The sequence below is a fragment of the Papaver somniferum genome, chromosome 2 (assembly GCF_003573695.1).
Source record: "Papaver somniferum cultivar HN1 chromosome 2, ASM357369v1, whole genome shotgun sequence".
Classification (NCBI taxonomy): Eukaryota; Viridiplantae; Streptophyta; class Magnoliopsida; order Ranunculales; family Papaveraceae; genus Papaver; species Papaver somniferum.
The window spans coordinates 60495400-60512248 of NC_039359.1; the positions used below are offsets into that span (position 1 = coordinate 60495400).

At 40.9% G+C, this 16849-nt stretch overlaps 1 long non-coding RNA gene across 2 annotated transcripts; it reads left to right on the plus strand.

Moving 5' to 3' along the window:
* The first annotated feature begins 13328 nt into the window (after positions 1–13328).
* LOC113353381 lies at positions 13329–16020 on the plus strand. Of its 2 annotated transcripts, none has more exons than XR_003361252.1 (4): positions 13329–14064; positions 14172–14277; positions 14512–14676; positions 14875–15014. It is a non-coding gene; the product is annotated as an uncharacterized LOC113353381 (long non-coding RNA). The 2 variants fall into 2 exon arrangements; XR_003361251.1 differs by lacking the exon at positions 14875–15014 and adding an exon at positions 15951–16020 and having other exon boundaries at positions 13330–14064.
* The last annotated feature ends 829 nt before the right edge of the window (positions 16021–16849 follow it).

Sequence of the window (16849 nt, forward strand, 5' to 3'; positions counted from 1 at the left end):
TTTTTTCATCCTGTTACTACTATATGCAACAAACAATTTACTGTTTTAGTCATAAATCATAATTCCATTAAACAAGAATAAAGAAATTATAATACTGTGATAATTAGGAATTCATGTGAAAACTAAAACTTTCATGCGATAATTAGGATTTCATGTGAAAACTAAGAATTTCATGTATGACATAAACTAACCCAATCATTCAAACGGTGACTCTAAGTGAAAACAACATTCAAACAACTAACCCGATCATTCAAACTAAGAGAAAACAACATGCATGAGGTGATTTTGGCTAAACGAATAACATGTTAGGATTATGATCAGGATTATATAAAAAAAAAATCACTAAGATGATTTGGATATTCAAAAATGCACTCTCATATCCTTTACCAAACGAGTTGCATCATCATTAAGATGAATAATATGATTACTAAGAGTATCATCTGATTTTTTTTATTAGCAATACGCATCAAGTGATCAATAAGGAGAAGTGTGAAAAGTCTAAATGACGAGATTGAATACTAGATGCGCATTGAAGTGTGAAAAAAGTGAAGTGTGAAAATCAAAGAACTTACCACATCTGTTTGTGTTTTGCTCTAAAAAAATCGAATGATGTTAATGTCTTCTAAAGAACAAAAGAAGAGAGAAAATGACGGCGTGATAAACAAGAATTGCATGATTTGAGGAATTTTCCTAAATCCTTGCTACTTTGACCATTTTCACCGCCCGTATTAATTTTTTTTTTCTTTCTGTAATTAAATATAAACTAAATTAGTAAATTAGTAAAGGTTAAATTAGTAAACTAGTATAGTTATGGATTCCTAATATTATGAATGTAATGGTGGGTACTCATGTAAAAAAAGTAAGAAAAGGGCTAGAAATAAGTTCCCCTATATTTTTTTTCTTGACAACAGAAGGGTAAATTCATTATAGACTTACGAAGTCATCAAGTAATGACACCTAATAAACAAATACAAATATCTGTTCTCAATGACATCATTTATTAATATCAAAGTACTGAAAGAGTATCTCTCAAAAATATTAGTACGTCTAGCGCAATTAATTAAACAACGGAAAATGAGTCATTTGTCCAAATATTTTTAATACATGGTTCAAATGGACGAGTAAAATTAGTACGGGGGAAATTGACTCCAAAAAAATAGCAACAATGAAACTGGATTCATCCTGACTTAAACTTACAAAATAGCAAGGATGAAACTGGATGCATCCTGATGTAAATTGAAAATAAGAAAAAGTATTTGAAAATGGGTAGGATGAAACTGTTTATATCCTGGCTATTTTTACATTTTTGTCCATTTAAACAATATCAAAACCTGAATGTCCTTTTCATCCAGGAATTGTTGATTTTGGTCTTTTTAACCAATTTTGTGATTAAACGAAGTGCACTTGACTGAGATTATTAACTGATTCAAGTGTGTTCTCCTATTACAAAACAGTCTTGCATTTCTCTTATTCCAAATTGTCCACCTGTTGATGGTGGTTTTTAGCTTAGGGTTAAAATCATAAAATCTTAGTCAGACAGTAACGTCACAGTTGAGTAATAATGTCACCACTAGCACATTTATTGATCCATTCAACATGTCCGCGTAAAATTACAGGGGTACCTTTTTTATATGCCATGCTCCACCGCGGAGCCCTCGGTACTGACTGGCATCATCTCTACACATGCCAGTCGCGCATGCTAGCCAAACGTGCCAATCACGCATGCCACATATTTTAAACTAGGGTTTCGACACGCTAAACCCTAATAGCCATATCTCCGTGCCAAATGCATGCCAACCATGCCAGCGGCACCACCGTGCCAATGGCATGCCATGCCAGCCACATCTCTGCGCCAAAGGCATGCCAACCATGCCAGCCGAACCACCGTGCCAAAGACATGCCAATCATGCCAGCCACACCTCCGCGCCAAAGACATGCCAACCATGCCAGCCGCACCACCGTGCCAACGACATGCCAACTACACCTCCGCGCCAAAGGCATGCAAACTATGCCAGTCGCACCACCGTGCCAACGGCATGCCAGCCACACCTCACGCGCCAAAGGACTAACCATGCCAGCTGCACCGCCGTGCCAATGGCATGCCAAAGCCATGCTGGCCATGCCTCCATGCCGCTGGCTACCAAAACGGAGGGTTGCAACAATCAACGGTCACCCTTCCGTCTGAGATGCAAATCTCAGCCGTACAAGTTCGTCACCAAACGCGTGGCAACTTCTGGCCCAATGCCAAATTCCACGGTTTATGCCAAAACCCTAATTTGGACGCGCCTAAAACATTCCAAAGCCATGCCGGCCATTCCTCCATGCCGCTGGCTGCCAAACGGAGGGTTGAAAAAATCAACGGCTACCCTTCCCTCTAAGATGCAGATCTCAGCCGTACAAGTTCGCCACCAAACGCGTGACAACTTCTGGCCCAATGCCAAATTTCACGGTTTATGCCAAAACCCTAATTTGGCCGCGCCTATAACATGCCAACGCCATGTCGGCCACGCTTCCATGACACTGGATGCCAAAAGGAAGGTAGCCACAATCACCGGCTACCCTTCCTCCTGAGATGCAAATCTCAACCGTCCAGGTCCGCCACCGAACTAAAAGACTTGTGACGACTTTTTTGGCCACAACGCCAAATTCTTTGGCTTGTGCCATCAAAACCTAAATTTGGCCATGCCGCCATCCCTCCTGAATTCTTCCTGAGTTTTACTGTCGGGCTGTTTTCACCACCGAAACAAGCCGAAAACCTAAATATTCCCTCATATGGAGATAGAGAATTCTTTTCCGATCAGAATGGAGGGGAGTACCGTCAAAATCCGAGTCCGTACGGGAATTCTACAGTGATTCTAGTAAAGGGCGCTAATTAAGGTTTCGGCATGTCAAACCCTAATTTAGACAAAGACGCACGCTGCCAGCGGTTCCCTTCCAAGACGCAAGCGATTCCCTTCCAAGCCGCAAGTGACTCTCTTCCAAGCGGCACACTGCCAACGACTCCACTTCACGCCAAAGCCATGCTGGCCATGCAACCATGCCGCTGGCTGCCAAACGGAAGGTTGCAACAATCAACAACTATCCTTCCTCCTGAGATGCAGATATAAGCTGTACAAACTTGCCACCAAACGACTTGTGGCAATCCCTTGGCTACGGTGCCAAGTCTTGGCCACGGTGCCAAATCCATGCCAGCCATGCCTCCATGCCGCTGGCTGGTAAACAGGAGGATGCAACAATCAACGGTTGTCCTTCCTCCCGAGATGCAGATATCATCCATACAAACTTGCCACCAAACGACTTGTGGCAATCTCTTGGTTACGGTGCCAACTCTTGGCCACGGTGCCAAAACCCTAATTTGGCCACGCCAAAGCCATGCCGTACATGCCTCTATGCCGCTGGATGCCAAACGTAAATGTTGCAAAAATCAACGGCTATCCTTCCTACTGAGATGCATATCTTAGCCGTAAAAACTTGCCACCGAACGACTTGTGGCAATCTCTTGGCTACGGTGCTAACTCTTGGCCACGGTGCCAAAGCCCTAATTTTTCCATGCCAACGCCATGCCGGACATGCCTCAATGCCGCTGGATGGCAAACGGAAGGTTGCAACAATCAACGACTATCCTTCCTCATGAGATGCAGATCTTAGCCGTATAAACTTTCCACTAAACAACTTGTGGCAACCTTTGGCTACGCTGCCAACTCTTTGACCACGACACATACTTAGCTATGCCGATTCTTTGGTCACGACACCAAACCCTAATTAGCCACGCCAAGAGCATGCGCAAGCCATGCCAGCACCGTGGCCACACCACTGGCTACCAACGTAAGGTAACCACAATCAACGGCTAACATTCCTCTCGAGATATGAAATCTCGGCCGTCGAAAGTCACCACCGAACCGGCAAGCCTCTCAATCTTAACTTGCCAAACAATAGCAACATGCTACACTTTTTCCACGAAAACACTCGAGACATCAAAAGATGTCACAAACTGGGGGATGCTCATTAGGGTATTGGTCTGGCGGTTTACAACGTGCGGCGTACACTACGCCCGTTGCAAGAAAGTGACATAAGAGTGAGGCGGTTAGTAAATACAAAAAGTAATGGTGAAACGTTCCCTTCATTATGGAAACATCAATTCCAGGCGTTACCCGTTACTGCTTTCTTCCATTTACTCAACCGTTTCAACTTCTTACGAGGCCAGGGTACGTTTCGTTGCGACTTGTGTAAATAGGTCTCACCTATTTACACCAAAGACAAGTTTTGGTCAGGAGAATACAACACTCAGGAATCACTTGTTAGCTTTCCACTTTCTGATACAAGTCGTCACACAACTACTCTTCCCGAATCAACTATTCTGGTCTCAACACTCTCTTCGCTTCCCTCCCTAGACCAACCCTTCTCCTTCACTTTGTGACCGAAACAAGTCTGGAATGACCATTTCTTGGTTTAGGCCGGATTTGTACAGATTGATCTCTCGAATCAAAGTACTCCCTTGTAGTACATTGTTTAGGGTTTAGACTCGTTTCTCACCCACACACTCGAAATTACCAAAATCAGCAGAAACTGTTTTCACCCTTAAACAATTGGAGACCACAGTGGGAGATTAATCTCTCGGTTACAATATCAATTTCCAAATTCCGATGTCATTCTTCAACCCAGATTCTAAGATGGTGAAAGCAAATGATCCGTTCGGGGATCAATGGCTCAGTCATCAAACGACTCAGTTACCAGTTATCACACGACAAGGGGTGACTGGGGACTTCTAAGATGGTTAAAGTAAACGATATGCTCAGGGATCAATGGCTCAGTCACCAAATGGCTCAGTTACCAGTTATCACACGACAAGGGGTGACTAGGGACTTCTAAGATGATGAAAGCAAACGATCCGCTCGGGTATCAATGGCTCAGTCACCAAACGACTCAGTTACCAGTTATCACACGAAAAGGAATGACTGGGGACTTCTCGCGGTCAGGAAGGCGTCTCCCATAAAACTATGGCGGACATGCCTATGGCTAGGGTTTACACCAACAACATAAGAGCAAACAGAAAGAAGAAACACAGAGATACGTACCTGGAATATGTCCGCCTGATTTATTGCTAGCACTCTGCCGCTAGCACCAATACAGAGAAACAAAGCCAATAATACGAGCGCTAACATCTTGCGTCCTTCCAGAGTCGGCAGCTTGCATCTTTTCCAGCGCTAATAGCTTGCGTCCTTCTAGCGCCGATATCTTGCATCTTTTCCAGCGCTAACATCTTGCGTCCTTCCAGCGCCGACAACTCGCGTCCTAGCCAGCAGCGCTATGGGCCATTCCTTAGCCGGCCGGGGCAGCGTCATCCCCCTTTCCATAGCCAACCAGAGCACCGTCTCACGGAACAAGTTGCAGTGCCACCTCTACCGATCAGTAGCCAAAGTTGCAGCACTGACGCCAACACTCAATGGCCAAACCAAATTTAGGCAAAGCCGCGAATGCAAGGATCACAGATTCTTCATGCCTCATAACAAAGTGATATTAATACGCCACCTGTCAATACCAACGACACAGAAAATGTCCCTTCAGGAGTTACACCTCCGATCACCAGAGCCAGAGCCGCTTCCGCCACCCCCAACATTTCTTCAAGTGTGACAGCTACTCCATCATCAGGACGAGAGATTGGAGGAGCCAGAAGAAGCCGACCTCCTTTTACCACTTTTGATTTGATGGAAAGATGAAAGGATCTCGTAAGGCTCAGACAGACATGGCTACAACTCAGAAAGAGATACATATTTTCCTCAAGACACTAACAGAGCGTCCACAACAAGAGTAACGTCAAACCCAGATGGAGATGGCAAGGAATACTTTTAACATCCGGGGCAGGCACTTCAACAGGACGTGCGTTTATAGACGAAGAGGCTCGCGTTGCTCTTGAACTCCAAGTATAAGGGAGTCAGCAATCCAATTTCATCACACGTGAAGATCATGAACGACTTCTCCAAAATCGAGGCAAAGAAAATCAGCAACCCTCCTGAGTTCACAAAGACTCTCTTCCTGTCAGGAGCTGCATGATTTCCGGGGACTTCGCCCACAAAATCGTGCTGTCTATGATAAAACACTTATATGAGATTCTATGTTTCCCCAAGGAGCAGCGTCAAGACATATTTACATCCCTCAACCGCACTGCATCAGGAAAGCAGCTGTTTCCAGCCAGAGAAGTCGTTCCCAAACCCTAATCTCTCCTGGAAAGCACGATTGATAGATGTAACTGGGGACTCCTAACTATTGTTCGCTTGAAGGGTGTCCAGTTTGACAGCACACTGATTGACGCAGCCTCTCCGTTTCAACGTCCTCCAGCAGCGTCTCCGCTTCAACGTTCTCTCCAGCAGCCGCTCCGCTTCAGCGTTCTCTCCATAAGCTGCTCCAGGATCCGAAGCCGAAGCTTCAGCGTTTGGGTCCTTAAGTTTCAACGTCCTCTCCAAGAGCCGAAGCCGCTTCAACGCCGCTCCCTCCTTCCAAGGATCGTACCGTAGCCGCCAATCCTTCCTGCAAAGGGTCATGCCACCACACTCCCCATGTCAGGGATCATGAATACAACCATCCAATCTTCGTAGTCATGTCCACCTTTTGATCCATTCCGCCAAAACTTGTGATCATGGACAGTTTGCTCGCTTACACATCCAGCCAATGCTTTTACTTCCATGGATGCCCATACAATTCCAGCCAACCTACTTTGTTCCCACCACAATGTAGTCTCTTCTGATTACTGATAGTTTTCAAATAGTGATTGTAGATAGTGGTAAAAGGGGTTCTTTTCGAACTTGTGAAGGTAACCTTTTTTTTTTTGATTTAATAAAAATAAAGCAAATTAATTTTCAAAGAGTGATGTCAAGATTTAAAATGGACTAAGGCTCCGGATTCTCTATTACTTCAAGTTGATTGGTTACAAAAATATTTCATAATTATTATCTAGCTCTTTTTCCATTAAATCACTTATTAATCTATAAGGTGTCCAAATATTAAATTGTAATCCTTAAGCATGATTTATCAAAGAATTAATTCTAAGCATAAAACATCAAACTGATTCACAACTAATTAAGAAAACCATTTTATCTCTTTTTTTATTGATCCAAGTGAATTAAATAAAATAAATAATTAAGAAATTATAAAAAGAATTTACCAATCAATCATGAGTGAATAGATCCTCCATTGCCTCAATCACCAAGAATTTAGCTGCTCATAATGTTGGAAAACCTCTCAAAATATTTCATTGATGCTCAAAAGTGTTTTACAATGAAGAGAAAGACAAGAAAATGATGTAAAACAGAATTTTGCGACCCACAGAAGGCGTCCAGAATCAACGACAAATCTTAAGTGCTGTTGTCGTTGAAGAACTACGACCCACAAGTGACAGTCGATGTCACTGTTGATAAACGACGGCTTTGGAGAGTCTGTTCTTCACGTTCTTCCTCCTCGCAGCAGCAGCAACAACAATCAATGGTATCTTCCTCGTTTCGGCTCTGAACTCTCTCCTCTTTCTCTCTAAACTTTTCTAACCCTTCTTATGACTCGAAACAACACTTATATAGCTATCAAACTCCCAAAAATCTCGAGTGAATCCGACTTCTTCTTTCTTCTCTCTTCTCTGCGCTGTTGAGAGAATATCTCTCCTGTCATCTCCCTGTACGCGTTTGTTAGCTATAAACTTTCCCCAAGACTCTCCCAGGACTTGAATAATACTATAGAGAGTCTATCCAGCGTGAGACTCGCCCAAAACTCTCTCAAAAAATCTTTGAAACTTCAACAGAAAGTACGTGTCCCTGTTTGGACTTCGTGTGATTTTTCCGACTTATCCAGCCCAATTGGCTGGGTCTAGACGATTTAAACAGGCCCCTTATGTCTTGTAGAGTCCATACATACCAAATACACCCATTGAATCGCTCTAAAACAGCTCCAAGATCGAACACAAAATCTGCCAGTTCTTGCATGCATTTTCCCGCCATTTTTTTTAGTTTGAAACTATGAAGATGATCTCCCCTTATCCAGTTCTGGTGTCCCTTTAGCAGCTGCTTGGAAATGGGTCACCCCTTAGTAATTAGGTTACCCCTTATCCAAAGTGAGAGTCCGTATAGTAATTTTCTCCCACGAGCGCAAAAACCACTTTTTTAGCCAATTTCGCCGCAAAAGCTTATTTCTCCAGAAATACCTACAGGGACATAAAAAGCCATAATAAGTACAAAAATGGGTACTAACACAATATACAATTGGGTTATATTAGACACATAAATGCGTCTATCAAATACCCCCAAACTTATTATTTGCTAGTCCCGAGCAAATCAAAACTACAAAATAAAATCCTAACTCACTGTCGCAGGCATCGTCGATTGGGCTAGTGGCCGAGTTATAGTCTCGGGTGGGCTTACAAGAGGTATACCCACAAAACCTTTACTCCAGACCTTAGCTATCTACGCAGAACCTTGGAAGGCACTAAAGAATCTCCTTGGTTGGCATACTTATTGACTACAGGAAGAAGTACCCTGATGCGAAATTCCAATTGCTGTACACGAGTTTTCACTCAAGCATACTAAAATTCATATAAAGTGACAGAGCTCTACTCAGATAGTTGCACTATGGACATCTTATTCGGAGTCAAAACTAATCACATGGATAGATCAAGAAGATGGATATAGAAAAACATAGATGGTTTTGATGTTTACTAAGTGAACGGCGTTTCCCATATCTGTCTGAAGGCCTCCGCCAAAATGAACCTATCCTAATGGATTGAGATACTAGTCTGACTAATATCAACACACTGGCATATACAAGGGTACCAGTAGTCGATAACCTAACTCTAGGTCAACACAACTGGCATATACAAGGGTACCAGTGGTCGACTTTATTGAATTTATTCCTTTTGGTCAAATGGTCTGGTCTCAATTTCTTTTTTTTTTTTTTTTTTTTTTTTTTTTTTTTTTTTTTTTTTTTTTTTTTTTTTTTTTTTTTTTTTTTTTTTTTTTTTTTTTTTTTTTTTTTTTTTTTTTTTTTTTTTTTTTTTTTTTTTTTTTTTTTATGGTATCTCAATCACTCTAATTCACCCTAGCATTGGTAACAACTTGAATCGCGGGCCCCACCTATTACTTAGAGAAACATAGTTTAAAAACAAAATAAAATAAAAATAGAAGTGAAAAGGACTCAACGAGATATGGTGAAACTATCATGTTATTTCTAACACCTGAGCTCTGTGCTTTTATGAATAGACTCTTTAGATGTTTCCATCTAATCAGATTGGTTCCTCAAACTCCTACAATCAAAATGCTTCCATCCACTTAGATTAGTTAGTGCAATCCTCAATAGGCAAAAATTTCTAGGCTCTGGAGTTTATTTATTTATTGCAACTAAAAGCTAACAAAAAGTTTCCCCCACCCCCAAACTTAAATCTAACATTGTCCTCAATGTTTCTCATGAAAGAACAGTACCAAGAATATAAGTAACATGAGGAAATAGTAAAGAGAGAGTTCGGAAAGATAGTACCTGAGTGAAGTGAAACCAAAAACTGAATATAGAAATTATACAACATACAAATCACCTCGATGGTCAATCAATGGTAAACAGGGTCCTCCAGAGGGACCTCCTCAACATCACTTGTAGGAAAAGGCTCTAAAAAGGGCTTCAATCGCTGACCGTTAACCTTTGAAGAACTACTACCATCCAGTGTCTCGATTTCAACAGCTCCATGAGGAAAAACAGTACGGACCACAAAAGGACCGGTCCACCGAGAGCGCAGTTCCCCGGCAGCGGCGCCAAAAATTTGATAGTTTTCAAATAGTGATTGTAGATAGTGGTAAAAGGGGTTCTTTTCGAACTTGTGAAGGTAACCTTTTTTTTTTTTGATTTAATAAAAATAAAGCAAATTAATTTTCAAAGAGTGATGTCAAGATTTAAAATGGACTAAGGCTCCGGATTCTCTATTACTTCAAGTTGATTGGTTACAAAAATATTTCATAATTATTATCTAGCTCTTTTTCCATTAAATCACTTATTAATCTATAAGGTGTCCAAATATTAAATTGTAATCCTTAAGCATGATTTATCAAAGAATTAATTCTAAGCATAAAACATCAAACTGATTCACAACTAATTAAGAAAACCATTTTTATCTCTTTTTTTATTGATCCAAGTGAATTAAATAAAATAAATAATTAAGAAATTATAAAAAGAATTTACCAATCAATCATGAGTGAATAGATCCTCCATTGCCTCAATCACCAAGAATTTAGCTGCTCATAATGTTGGAAAACCTCTCAAAATATTTCATTGATGCTCAAAAGTGTTTTACAATGAAGAGAAAGACAAGAAAATGATGTAAAACAGAATTTTGCGACCCACAGAAGGCGTCCAGAATCAACGACAAATCTTAAGTGCTGTTGTCGTTGAAGAACTACGACCCACAAGTGACAGTCGATGTCACTGTTGATAAACGACGGCTTTGGAGAGTCTGTTCTTCACGTTCTTCCTCCTCGCAGCAGCAGCAGCAACAATCAATGGTATCTTCCTCGTTTCGGCTCTGAACTCTCTCCTCTTTCTCTCTAAACTTTTCTAACCCTTCTTATGACTCGAAACAACACTTATATAGCTATCAAACCCCCAAAAATCTCGAGTGAATCCGACTTCTTCTTCTTCTCTCTTCTCTGCGCTGTTGAGAGAATATCTCTCCTGTCATCTCCCTGTACGCGTTGTTAGCTATAAACTTTCCCCAAGACTCTCCCAGGACTTGAATAATACTATAGAGAGTCTATCCAGCGTGAGACTCGCCCAAAACTCTCTCAAAAAATCTTTGAAACTTCAACAGAAAGTACGTGTCCCTGTTTGGACTTCGTGTGATTTTTCCGACTTATCCACCCCAATTGGCTGGGTCTAGACGATTTAAACAGGCCCCTTATGTCTTGTAGAGTCCATACATACCAAATACACCCATTGAATCGCTCTAAAACAGCTCCAAGATCGAACACAAAATCTGCCAGTTCTTGCATGCATTTTCCCGCCATTTTTTTTAGTTTGAAACTATGAAGATGATCTCCCCTTATCCAGTTCTGGTGTCCCTTTAGCAGCTGCTTGGAAATGGGTCACCCATTAGTAATTAGGTTACCCCTTATCCAAAGTGAGAGTCCGTATAGTAATTTTCTCCCACGAGCGCAAAAACCACTTTTTTAGCCAATTTCGCCGCAAAAGCTTATTTCTCCAGAAATACCTACAGGGACATAAAAAGCCATAATAAGTACAAAAATGGGTACTAACACAATATACAATTGGGTTATATTAGACACATAAATGCGTCTATCAATTACATCTGCTACCAAGAACTGTTGCCGCTCATTTGTTGATACCAGCCAGAGCTTCACCGCAACAACAATCACTACAAAGATGGAAACATGTAAACCATACTTGGGGACTTAGGATCTATACGGAATCACTTCACTGTCAAAGCTCAGAAGACACAGTCAACCAAAGGCCATAGCCACAACAAGGTCATCTACTCTTCAAGGGTGTAGCGCAAGCATATCATCACCTCTCTGTCTAGAAGACGTCTTCAACACTTTACGTGGCCGCAGTGGATCCCAAGCCTGCTCAGAGGAAAACAACTTCAGAAATTAAAGAAAAATGTGACTGGGGACTGCTCATCGTAGTCCATCCCGACGACCATCAAAGACTCATGAGATAACTCCAGAGACGCGCGACTGAAACATTTTCTTGAAGAAACAAAGGGAGCAACGATAAAAAAACATAACTCTCTCATTCCTACCTCTTCGCTATCCAGAATATTTCGTCCATGTGATATCCTGAGCATCCCAGCGTCACATCCAGAAGAGTACAATAAGCTTGTATCAAATCCCGTGGACATGGATTCAAGGCGATGCAATGAAAATAGGCTACACATGGGGACTACCATCATGGGACGCTTTCACTCCCCTCAACCTGGTTATTTTTGATTTCAACATCATCACTGCCGAAGTTTTACGAGCCGCAGGAATTTATCAACATGAAGCCGTACATGTCAATCGAAGACTCCAAAAGCACGCCACAAAGATACATTCAAATATTCGGCCATGCCATCAGATCTAACAAAAATATAACTGGGGACTGCTCACCGCATCCCATTCCATGCAATAGTCCAAGATTCAGAAGCTGGTTCGAAGGATGTCTCTTGGAACAAAGTCCTTGAAGACTTGATAGCATCACATCGGCAACATAATGTCTCCCAACTCATCTGTTTCACCATATGGCTTCGGAAGATTTCTACCATACAATCATCCACATCATATCATCATCGCGATCAGAAAGTCCAGACACTGAACAACCTAAAGTCAAGAATGGACCGAAAACACAACCACAATCCCCAAGATTAACTCTGGCATGATTGTTGCCGAGCATATATTTCATTCGTCCATCCCAAGAATGCAATGAAGTTCGGCAAATTTAGGAATCCACTGGAGAGACACTGCAGAAGAAAGCACGGATCCAGACGAGCAACAGAAAACAGAAGAGGGTCGATACCTCTTTTCACTCGGACGGAGTTTCTAGAATTTGAACAAAATAAAGATTCCTTCTTGCTCCATGAACGGGAATAGATGACTGAGCGCGACTATGCCACCTCGGGCCTGCAACATCCCTCTTGAATTCTTCTTGAGTTTTGCTGTCGGACTATTTTCACCTCCTAAACGAGCTCAAAGCCTAAATATTCTCGCGATGGGAGATAGGAAATTCTTTTCTGTTTAGAATAGAGGGGCAGACCGTAAAAATACGAGCTCGTACGAGAATTCTATAACGATTTTAGTAAGGAGCGCTAATTAGGGTTTCGGTATGCCAAACCCTAATTTGGACAAAGTTTCCAGGCGCCATCACCACCGTCTGGTAGCCGAAGTTCCGAAATCAGTTCCCATCCTTCCACGGATCTGAAGCCAGTCGTCATCCTTCCACGGAACTGAAGCCAGTCGTCATCCTTCCACGGGACTGAAACCAGTTTCCACCATTCCGCGGATTGAAGCCAGTTTCCACCTGGACCGAAGACAGTTCCCACCTCTACCACTCCGCGCCCTAGCTAGCAGCACCACGAGCAGAATCTACGCAAAGCCACCAGCACAAGAATCGCGAATTCTTCTTACCTCTCGAAAAAGGTTAGCCGGATCTTCCTGACCATTTTTTCATAACTTGCCGTTTCAATTTGTGGAAATATTATAAATGCCCCTCACTCTCAAGCGATACATAAATGTCCTTATTGATCAATAATTATACCCTCCACGAAACTATTAAATTTCAGAATTCCTTAATTAACCTTCTGTATCTAAATACTCTATTTTGTTTCTTATTGTCGTAAAAACGAAAACTAATCAGATCCCATCACCACCATCTTCATCGTCGCAACCTCCGCTCCAGCACCACCATCACTAATCCCACCACCAGTTCCAGTACCACCTCCACCAAATCCACCACCAGCGGCACCACCACCTCCTAAAGAATCGATTTAGATCGATTTTCAACTTCAAAACTTAAATCCAGTGGTGAATCAACCAGAAACTAAATCCCAAAACCTAATCTTGAGCATCAAAATTATTGAATTCATCTCGATATCAATTGGATTTGGCTTGAAGAACCTTAAATCGATGATAACTATGTTGGATCTTAATTATCTGCATCGATTGGGAAGAGACGATGAAATTCGTGATCAATAATAGAATTTTAAACGAATTTAAATTGATTATCGTCTTTCTCTTATATAAGTTTCTGCTGCTGGTGGTCATAATGGAGATGGAAAGAAGCTGAAATGACAAAATTGATAATGGAAATTGTGTTGGTTTTGTTGAAATGATGAAATTGGAAATGGAGAGGTTAAATGTTGTTTGCAGTGAGGTTAAAGTAATGAAATTGATGATGGAGATTGTGGTGGTTCCGGTTGTTGTGGTGGCGGCGGTGGAGATTGGGTGTGATTGACTGATTGTTGTTGGTAATGGTGAGGTTGGAATGATAGATTGGTGTATTACTACTCCGTCAACTGTTGAAGTTACTGAATCTGATTTGAAATTAAAACAGGTTTGAAAATTTTTGAGTTATGTTTGTTCTTTTGTTGAGGTTGATTTTTTTGGTTACTGATAAATTTGTATTTATTGGTGCATCTTCTTCAACATGGCAATGTTTAGCTTGTGATGTCTGCATGACAATTTCCTGGCGAAAATCACAGGCGATGGGGAAGGGAATGGAAAATAATGGAGATTCGGATGTAGATTTTGATGTGGTTGTGTAGTTGTAAGTATTCAATTTTTTAAAGGCAAACATTGTCATTACTTAATTATGGGATTCATGAAAGAACATAATGGATTCTGTTTGTTTACTATGTCACTTTTTACAACTATGAGGCTATAGGGTCAACATCCATAAATTTATCAGTATATACAATCTCCAGTTGACATTAAAAATTATTTTTCTGCGTTTATATGATCTCGAGTGGGCGTTGACAATTATAATCTCATTTGTTGGCAGACTAGTGCTCAAATTTTATACTCCCAACATGCGAGAACTGAAGAGAACTAAAGTTTAGCTTAATAGAGCAAGTCGTCTTGTATTGAAGGAAGATGATATCGTTGGTATTTTAGAGAGTGAGGATGTCAAGATCTTAAACTCATGAAAGATCGTCTTTTAATTAAGGTATGTTTCCACCATAGTTTGTTAGATTTTTATCAATTTAGAGGATCCTAGATGATAATAACAAGTTGCTTGGGATTTTAATAAATTGGAGAAAGAATTATATTAGCTTTTTACAATGAATGGTAGGATCTAGTATACAGATTGTACTCGAGGAGATAAAGTCACACCTCCTCACTCTTGCCTACAACGTTTATGCAGTATAATTGGTGAAGAAAATGTTAGAGACTGCAAATGGTGGCGTTGGTGAATTTTAGGTTCGTTGACTTTTAGGTTCAACTGTTGGGTACTTGATTATTTGCGCAACCTGGGTTGAAAGCTTGTGTCAGTGAGAACTTGCAGAAAAAAAAATTAAATTAATTGATTTCACGGCAAAGCAATGTTTAATTTCATGTACAGTAATAACATAGTTTATGATTTGAAATTCGGTAATAGAAAATGACACTGCATGCTACCTTTATCTATATTTTTTGGGCTCTCCATTTATCACTCACAATGCACTTGTTTCTACAAAATTGACATCATAATCACATTTGATAGTTTTACAGCTTCTACGTTTGTGAATAATGTTGTATTTCTAGATTTAACAATTTCATTTGCTTGAATAGTGTGAATTGAACTGCACAAACATTGAAGTAGCTATATTTGACAAACTTGTAGTGTAATGGAAACACACTTGACTCCACGTCAGAAGATGCGTGTTCAATTCACGTAAGATTCACTAATTTTAGTACATCAATTTTTGGGATCAACTTTGGTTATTGACACTAGATTTTGGGATCAATTTTGGTTGTTGACACTAGATTTGGGGATCAACTTTGGTTGTTGGCACCGTATAAAATCGGGACATCTTCTAACTTTTTAATTTTGGGATCAACTTTAGTTGTTGACACCAGATTTTGGGATCAACTTTGGTTGTTGACACCATATTTAGGTATCAAGTCTGGTTGTTGACACCATATATAATCTGAACATCTTCTGAATATTTTTTGGGATCAACTTTGGTTGTTGCCACCAGATTTTGGGATCAACTTTGGTTATTGACACCATACATAATCTGAACATTTTCTAAAGTTTTAATCTTTGGGATCAATTACGGTTATTGACGCCATTTTTTTTAATTTTTACTTTTTCAGATTTTTATTTTGGGATCAAATTTGATTGTTGACATCATATTAATTCTTTTCCTTATTTTCTGATTTTTGTTTTGAGATTAACTCTGATTGTTGACACTATATTGTTTTTCTTCTTATTTTTGTTTTTGGGATCAACTTCAGTTGTTGACACCATATTCTTATTTTCTTTTGGGATCAACTTCGGTTGTGGACACCATCGGAGGCGGTGGTGGTGGTGGCGGCGCCGCCGGTAGTGGTGGTGGTGGTAAAATGGTAGTGGTGGTTGTAGAGGACTGGTGGCGGGGCGATGGTGGTGGTTGTGGTGGACCGATGGTGGACTTGTGGCGGTGGTGGTGGTGGAGGCGGCGCTGGTGGAGTTGGAGGTGGCGATGGTAGACTGGTGGTAGAATGATGGTGGTGGAATGAAAGAAAGTTATTAATTTTTTACATGAAAGAAGAATATGAAAAAAATTATATGATAAAGGGTATTAATGTAATCTATTGTTAAGTGATAAGGCGAGGGGTATATTTATTATGTACCAGGGGTATATTTATTGGTCATGAAAATTAGGGGTATCTAATTAATGTACCCATTCGATTTTGTCCTTGTCTGTCACCATCTTATGCTTACCTCCCAACAATGCCCCTGTTCCGAACTAAGCAGTGGACTTAATGTTGATGGTTGTTTTTAGCTTAGGGTTAAAGTCGTAAAATCTTAGTCAGACAGTGACGTCACACTTGAGTAATAATGTCGCCACTAGCACATTTATTGAACCATTCAACATGTCTGCGTAAAATTACCGGGGTACCTTTTTTATATGCCATGCTCCACGGCAGAGCCCTCGGTACTGACTGGCATCTAACCAAACGTGCCAATCACGCGTGCCACATATTTTAAACTAGTGTTTCGACACACTGAATCCTAATAGTCATATCTCCGCGCCAAAGGCATGCAAACCATGCCAGCCGCACCACCGTGCAATGGCATGCCAGACCAACCACATCTCCGCGCTAATGGCATGCCAACCATGCCAGCCGCACCACCGTGCCAATGACATGCC